Here is a 9127-nt window from a genome sequence, read left to right as displayed (position 1 = left end):
TGGGACATGTCTTCAGTGGGCAGGTGAGGGCTCCGGCAAGGCGATCTGCACCGCTTGCCTTCGCCCCAGCCCCCACCCGCCCCTGGATCACATATGGGGGTGGGCCCTCTGTCTCTGGTAGGCAGGCTAAGCAATGGGCACCGCTTGCCTTGGCCCCAGCCCCCGCCCACCCAGATGGCACACGGGGGCCTGGATGGCGGCTTGCACTGTCCTACCCTGCCTTCAGTATGCAAATTAGCTGCCATCTTTGTTAGTGGTTAACCGCCATCTTAGTTGGAAGTTAATTTGCATATCGCCCTGATTAGCCAATGGGAAGGGTAGCAGATGTACGGCTAATTACCATGTTTCTCTTTTATTAGATAGGACTAGAGGCCCAGTGCACAAAAATTTGTGCACTCGGGGGGATGGGGGGTCCCTCAGCCTGGCCTGTGCCCTCTCGCAGTCTGGGACCCCTCAGGGGATGACCACCTGCTGGCTTAGGCCCGTTCCCCAGGGGATTGGGCCTAAGATGGCAATCAGACATCCCTCTGGTAGCTGGGCAGCCCTCAGGGGATGTCCACTTGCCAGCGGGGAGCAGGCCTAAACTGCAGTCGGACATCCTTAGCACTGCTGAGGAGGCAGGAGAGGCTCCCGCCACCACCGCTGTACTGGTAGCCATCAGCCTGGCTTGTGGCTGAGCAGAGCTCCTCCCATGTGAGAGCGCCCTGACCACCAGAGGGAAGCTCCTGCATTGAGCATCTGCCCCCTGGTGGTCAGTGTGTGTCATAGTGACCAGTCATTCCCAGTCCTTCTGCTGTTAGGGTCAGTTTCCATATTACCCGTTTACTATATAGGATAGAGGCCTGGTGCACGGGTGGGGGCCAGCTGGTTTGCCCTGAAGGGTATCCCTGATCAGGGTGGGGGTCCTGCTTGTGTGCCTGGGCAGCCTGGATGAGGGTATGATGGCTGTTTGCAGCTGGTCACACCCCCTTCAGGGGGTGGGGGTCCCCACTGGGGTGCCTGGCCAGTCTGGGTGAGGGGCTTAGGGCTGTTTTCAGGCTGGTGGGTGACTGAAGCTCCCAGCCTCTCCTTTTTTCTTTTTTCTTTTTTATTCTGGGATTAATTTACCTTCTATAGCTGTCACTGGAGCTGAGAGCAGGCTCCAGCTCTGAGCCCATTGCCAGCTGAAAGCAGGTACCTGGGTTTGTTTAGATTCTATAATTGAAACTCTGTTGCCATCACTGGCCGCTCTAAGTTCTGAGGCCGCGCTGACTGAAAGCAGGTTTCTGGGGTTTGTTTAGGTTCTATAATTGCAACATTGTTTCATCCAGAGCTCAGAGCTGAGCTGCGGCAGGTGGGGAACGTTGACTTCCTCCATCACTGGGGTAAGCAAGCCTCATGTTTATGTTCGCTTGGCTGCCGGCCGCCATCTTGGCTGGCAGTTAATTTGCATATCTCGCTGATTAGCCAATGGGAAGGGTAGGAAAGTTATGGTTAATTACCATGTTTCTCTATTATTAGATAGGACTAGAGGCCCGGTGCACAAAAATGTGTGCACTCGGGGGTAGGAGGTCCCTTAGCCCAGCCTGTGCCCTCTCGCAGTCTGGGACCCCTCGAGGGTTACCACTTGCTAGCTTAGGCCTGCTCTCCAGGGGATTGGGCCTAAGACATCCCTCTGGTAGCTGGGCAGCCCTCGAGGGATGTCCACTTGCCAGCGGGGAGCATACCTAAGCTGCAGTCAGACATCCTTAGCACTGCTGAGGAAGCAGGAGAGGCTCCCACCACCACTGCTGTACTGGCAGCCATCAGCCTGGCTTGTGGCTGAGCAGAGCTCCCCGCTGTGAGAGCACACTGACCACCAGAAGGAAGCTCCTGCATTGAGCATCTGCCCCCTGGTGGTCAGTGTGTGTCATAGTGACCAGTCATTCCCAGTCTTTCTGCTGTTAGGATCAATTTGATATTACCCTTTTACTATATAGGATAGAGGCCTGGTGCACGGGTGGGGGCTGGCTGGTTTTCCCTGAAGGGTGTCCCAGATCAGGGTGTGGGTTTGGCTTGGGTGCCTGGCCAGCCTGGATGAGGGGATGATGGCTGTTTGCAGTTGGTCACACCCCCTTCAGGGTGGGGGTCCCCACTGGGGTGCCTGGCCAGTCTGGGTGAGGGGCTGAGGGCCGTTTTCAGGCTGGCGGGCGACTGAAGCTCCCAGCCTCTTTTTTTTTTTTTAATTCTGGGATTTATTTATCTTCTATAATTGTCACTGGAGCTGAGAGCTGGCTCCAGCTCTGAGGCCCGGCTCCAGCTCTGAGGCTGTGGCCGGCTGAAACCAGGTATCTGGGGTTTGTTTGGCTTCTATAATTGAAACATTGTTGCTGTCCTGCTCACTCCAGCTCTGAGGTCGCAGCTGGCTGAAAGCAGGTATCTGGGTTTGTTTAGCTTCTATAATTGAAACATTGTTGCTTCCGGAGCTCAGAGCTGGGCCGAGGCAGGCGGGGAACCTTGGCTTCCTCCATCACTGGAGCAAGCAAGCCTCATGTTCGCTTCAGCTGTGTGGCTGCCGGCCGCCATTTTTGTTGGCAGTTAATTTGCATATCCTGCTGATTAGCCAATGGGAAGAGTAGTGGAGGTATGGTTAATTACCATGTTTGTCTATTATTAGATAGGATAGATTAATCACAGTTATAAATTATGTCAAATAACTTTAATATTTGGGTTAACTATGCATCTGCTTGTACTATCTCTTTTCTTCCTCCATAGGGATTTTCATTATATTCTGGCTGGCAGTTAAAGTAGAAAAAGTCACCTTATCTAAGTAATAATTGAAATAATTCAAGACTTGATTAGGGTTTTCATAAAAGCTAATCTATTTTAGGTTTTCCCTTACTCTCAGAGTGTAGCTTTCATGTCTCAATTGAAAGCCTCAGTGTTTCCAAGGACTTTTTTACAGTGTCCTGAAATCCAATAATTATCCCATCAGTGCTGTGAGACTGCAGAAAGTTCTATATTACTTTATAGTCTCATTATGTTGGTCCATGCAACTTAGATATTGGCAAATTTCTTAAGGTAAAAGCAGAACAGAATATTGGGGTCACTTGTCTATGGTTCTTTCTTTTCTGGAATCTTGGTTTTACAAGTCCCAGCTGCCTTAGTAGCCCTAAACTCCAATTTTTGTCTTACTAGCCTCAAAAAAGCTTCCAAAAGCTCTGATTCATTGCTTGCTTCTCAGCCCCTAAGTCTTATATAAGTTATTACTTATAATTCAGCAAACATTTTAAGAATAAAAGCATCATTGGCACAAAATAGTCAAAGTAATGAAAAGCAAGGATCTAAAACCAAGAAGACTCTACTCAGCAAAGCTATCATTTAGGATTGAAGGAAAGATAAAGAGCTTCCCAGACAAGAAAAAGCTAAAGGAGTTTATCATCACCAAACCAGTATTACAAGAAATGTAAAAGATACTTCTTTAAGCAAAGAAAAAATAAATAATATAAATATGAATAATAAAATAGCAATAACTATCTATCTATAATAATAAAAGCATAATATGCAAATTGACCGAATGGCCAAACAGCAGAACAACCGTCCAGACAATCACACTATGACACACACTGACGCCAAGCCACCCAAGGCAGATGCGATGAGATAGGTCAGGGGACCTGCCATCACCCCATGATCACCCCACAGAGGGAGTCCAGGCCACCAGCCAGGGGGTGATCAATGGGGTGGGGGAGCTCCACAATCATCCCAAAGAGGGAGGCCCAGGCCACCCTCTGTGGGGCAATCAATCGAGGGGCTCCTCGGAACCAGGGAACCGGGGGGGGTGTGGCAGCGGATGCAGGCAGCACCAGGCCAAGGCAGGTGCGGGTGGCAGACAGGGCTGCAAGGCAGGCGGGGTCAAGAGGGCTCTGGCAGACAGAGCTGAAAAGGCCTACCTTTGCACGAATTTCATGCATCAGGCCTCTAGTCTATACTAATAAAAGGGTAATATGCTAATTAGATGGGATAGACTGGACGTCTTCCAGACATCCTTCCGGACAAAGCCACAGTGGCTGTGAGGGCCAAGGAGGGCCAGCAGTCGCAGCAGCCAGCAGTGGCAACAGCAGCAGGGTGATGGGGGCAGCACCTTCCCTGATTAGTCCAGTTGCCTCCTACAGAGGGAGGCCAGTCTGCGGGTTAGGCCCACTCCCTGTCTAAGTGACTGGGCCTCTAGTCTATATAATAAAGAGCCAGGGTCATAACAAACATTACAACCGAAGGCTTGACCAGACAGGAAGTGGCAATCCAGCAATGATTGGGGCCACTGCAGGTGCCTGACCCATCACTGACTGCCTAAGGGGCTGCAGATTAGGCCTGGAGAGAGGCCTGCAGAGAGAGAGGCAGGGTCTGATCCGTAGCCTCTGTGGCAGCTGTTGATCAGAATTTGCCTCTCTTTCTCTCCCAGCCTGGCAAATAGCCATGCCTCCATTTCTCTTCAGGCCTCCACCGGGGCTGCTGGTCAGCCCCACCTTTCTGAGCAGGCCCCATTGATAGGCCCAGAGACACTGACTGGCATAGAAACTGACCAATCAGAACAAAATCTGGGTGAATGTAAGGAGCCAATGGCTGCCTAGGAGGTGGAGCTTTTGACGCTGACTGGCATAGAAACCGACCAATCAGAACCAAATTGGCTGTCAGGGGAGGGCAGTTGGGGGCGAGATCAGGCTGGCAGGGCAGGGCCATTGGGGGCGAGATAAGGTCGGCAAGGGAGGGCAGTTAGGGGTGATCAGGTAGGCAGAGGCAGTTGGGGGTGAAATCAGGCCGGCAGTGGAGGGAAGTTAGGGACAATCAGGCAGGGAGGCAGAGACAGTTAGGGGTGATCAGGCAGGCAGGCAGAGGGGTTAGGCACAATCGGGAAGGCAGGCAGGTGAGTGGTTAGGAGCCAGCGGTCCTAGATTGTGAGAGGGGTGTCCGAACACCGGTTTAGGCCCTGTGGGATCGGACCTAAACCAGCAGTCAGACATCCCCAAAGGGGTCCCCGATTGGAGTGGGTGCAGGCTGGGATGAGGGAAATCCCACCCCCACCCCCACCCCCCGCATGAATTTCGTGCACTGGGCCTCTAGTATATTTATAAAAGCCTAAACAACCGAACGACCATAGCTATGATGTGCACTGACCGCCATGGGGAAGACTCTCAACACACAAGCATGGAAACATGGAACAGACTGATGAATCTCAGAGGGAAGGGGGAGAAGGGAAGGTGGGAAGAGATTAACCAAAGATCGCATATGCATACTTGAGGCCCAGTGCACGGATTCATGCACCAGTGGGGTCCCTCGACCTGGCCTGCGGGGATAGGGCCGAAACCATGTCTGAGATCCCCTGAGGGGTCCCGAATATTGAGAGGGCACAGGCCAGGCTGAGGGACCCCAGATTCATGCATCAGGCCTCTAGTATTATAATAACTACATATGATGCCTGGTGGGTACTGGACTTATTGGGGGATCACTTCATAAATTAAAGGCATGTCTTACTATTATACTATATACCTAAAACTAATATAATATTGAATGTCAACTATAATTTAAAAATGTTTTAAAATTTTAAATATATATACGTATTTAAAAGAAATAAATGCATCAGAAAATATTGAGCTCAAATTTTCCCTAGAATCTTGGACCTATAAGGCCTGGCTGCTTGGCTTATTCTCTAATGCCTTCAGGATCTTTTTTTTTCCCCTGTGATAGAGCTTTTACAGTTATCTTCACTGATGAGTATATTATCATACAAGCCATTCAATTATAGCCAGAAGTGGAAGTTGGTTGGTTATTTTAAAGTCTATAGATGACTCTAATCTGTGATCATAGTTAATACCCACTGACCTGACTTATCATACTTTCTCATGCGTGTTCATGTAATTTCCTCTGCCAGGAACATCATATCACATCCTCTACCTGGCTAACCTTTAGAAGTATCCTTTCCTTACCAATGGACAGATGTGATGAGTGGCAGTTCTACATAAGCCTACAAAACATCATGACTATTCTATTTTATCACTTATCCCTCTTTGGTGTGCTTTGGCACTTATCTTCTCCAGCAGATTGTGAGTTCCTTGTGAGTAGGGGCCATCTCATTTTTTGTGGCATCTTGTAAATGATTGAATAAATTATTCTGAATATCATAGTGCTCTTCAGTCCTCCCGTTCTCAAACAACAGTTCTCTCTCCCCCTCCCAATTCCATGGAACAGCTTTTGGATCCATCCCAACACATCTGGCCTTTTGATCCTCTGAGGCTAATTCAACTCCTCACCTTCATTGTCATATGTGCATAGCATTATCTTTCTGCTAAGTATATAAATAAGTGTGTGCTTTTTGGTGTGTATTAATTCAATTAATCCATAACTATGTATGAAATGAGGTACTAACATATGCACCAGCTGTGATAGGAGGTGTGATAGGTTTCATTATTCAAAGCTTAGCTCAAAAGTCATTAGTTTTGGGAAATTTCTGTCTGGGTATGTCATTTTGGGGGACGACAATGCTCCTCTATCCAGAGTTCATGGCCTGGTTGGGAAAGCAAAAATGACCCCCTCCTTCCATTCAGAAGAGGATGGGAATGCTTCCTGCATTACCCTGACTATTTAGCTGACTGCTGAAATAGTGATACCCCACTGGAATTTTTAAGATATATCCTGGGAGAATGGTGGGGGCGATGATCAAAAGATGTTGACAGCCCAAAGAAAATATCTTCCCACCAGAGCAGCTGTTGCTTAGTTGATGTGTGTCCTGTCAGTGAGAAAACAGGAGCCTTCCCTAAACTGTCTTTTTTGTTTGATTGCTTGCCTCTTCCAGCACTGATTAGCTTGTTTTACAGGTGCACCGTTTGCAAGAGGTGTGTGTGTGTGTGTGTGTGTGTGTGTGTGTGTGTGTGAATGTGAGGAAGAGCATCTTTCTCATAGTTGTGACTCCCGCTAGGCTCCTTACTACATGTTCCCCAATGCCATTGCACTAGTGCTATGAACAACAATGAAATGGTTGTGGAAATATATATCCTGGGACCACTCCACAACAATCTCTCGGAAGTCAACCTTAGATTCAGTAAAGATATCCTGGAAGAGAGAGCTGCAAGATTTCAAAAGGAAGGATCTGAGCAAGTAGTATTCTTTCCAGAAAGCAAGGACACAATTTATTTACTTTTGTATTTCTCGTGGTACCCATTGCAATGATTTCCACCAAATTACAATTTTTTTTTAATTGGGAAACAAATTCAGACAGTGATAGAGATCAAGATGGATTGTCATCTGTCCAAGGGAGTTTGACCCTGGCCAGAAGTAGTAGGATGGAGAATATGAGCTCCCAGATTCCTTTTGTCCCTGAGAATGACAATGAGTAACCCAAATTCCCTGTCACACTTCACCTATTTTTCTCCCTCTTAATTCTCTGTATTCCACCCCTTTTTTTGTAGATTGACACCAACAATTATACTTCAGACTGACTTTTTACCAGTGATTGCAACTATAAGACACCTTTTAAATGACAAAAACATTCTCCTTATTCTTGTATGTTAGAAGCTGTACTTTCAGAATCCACTGGTTGAGAAAATACATGACAAAATCAACTATGAATTAGGTACTATTTTTGAAAGATATTTAAATTAGTATAACATTTACACATCTATAAAATTAAGAATAAATGTTTGTGTGTATGAGATTATACATTAAGCACCCAGACAATATTTGATGGATTTTCAATATATCTGAAATAACTCCCACTATTTGTTTTCTAAACCTGCTCCCTCCACCACCTGCTCACATTTTCTTCATCCTGTGACTCTCTTCCTCGAGGCTAAAATCCTCCTTGCCTTTGCACTGAGCCTGTCTCCCTCTTTTGTCAGGCCTGCCTTCCTGCTCCTTTTCAATAGCCATTGCTTAGCCATCCCTTCCTTTAAAATCAAATTGTTTCCTATATTCTTGTGGGAACCTCTCAGACTTCATTGGCCTCATGCAAACTTGGCCCTACTCCTGGCTATCAGAATCTCTCACTCACTTTGAGTTAACTAAACACAATAAAAGGTCTTCTTACACCGTGTTCCTTGTTTGATTTTGCTTTCCTGTTCTGTCTCTAATTGGTTTTGCTTTGTAAGTACCTTTTTTTTAAAAGAATTTATTAATAAATATGTAAGAGCTTCATGAAGAACTCAGATCTAGACCTTGCAGCTTGGAGGAATCCATAATATTTGTTGGAAGGATGACATTGTAAAGTAGGTGCCATTTGTATTCTCAGGTGCGCCCTATTTACAAAATCTAACTAATCTATGCAAATTAATGAGAACATTTTGTTACCTACAAGAGAGACTGCCCTTACCTTATTATCTAGGCCAACACCAGGCCAAGTCAGAAGAAAGAGCAAGATAACAAAAGCCTGAACTTTGCCATCCTATTATCTTTATTCCTACATTTTTTTATTTTGCTTCATGGATCCTACAGAATAAGCCTGACCCCTCTTTCAAAAGACAGCCCTCCATAAATTAAATGGCAATTTTTCTGTTCCCCTCTTGTCTTCTCACCATAGGTTAAACTATCCCAGTTCTTACTGTTCCTGGTATGACTGCTCACCTGGTCACTCCCCTGCAAACACACCTTCATTCATCCTCATCCTTCTTAAAGCATAATGCACAGAACAGAACATGCTACCAAGATGCAAAGGGTGACACGGAGCATGAGGAGCCATTGCCTCCCCTATTCTGATCACTGTGGCCTAAATCCACACCTCAGCTCGGAGAAGCAGTGCTGATGTCCTGTCCCGAGACTTGTCATTTATAATCACCTATTAGTTGGATGTGTTTGAAGAGAATTTCTAACTTCTCAAGGCCACAGATTTCCAACTAAAAAAGTGACCAACTTCATTTGTTACCAGGTAAATGAAAATGTAAAGTCACAGTTCAATACACTGAATCCACCAGAAAAGTTAAAATGACAAAGAAACAATACCAAGTGATGAGGACGACATGGGACAATAACAACTTGCATACCATGCTGAAACCGGATTGGCTCAGTGGATAGAGCGTCAGCCTGCGGACTGAGAGGTCCTGGGTTCGATTCCGGTCAAGGGCATGTACCTGGGTTGCGGGCACATCCCCAGTGGGGGATGTGCAAGAGGCAGCTGATCGATGTT

Source organism: Myotis nattereri, assembly GCF_964212035.1.
Source record: "Myotis nattereri genome assembly, chromosome: 7".
In the NCBI taxonomy this organism is placed as follows: Eukaryota; Metazoa; Chordata; class Mammalia; order Chiroptera; family Vespertilionidae; genus Myotis; species Myotis nattereri.
This window is presented reverse-complemented; position numbering follows the sequence as displayed.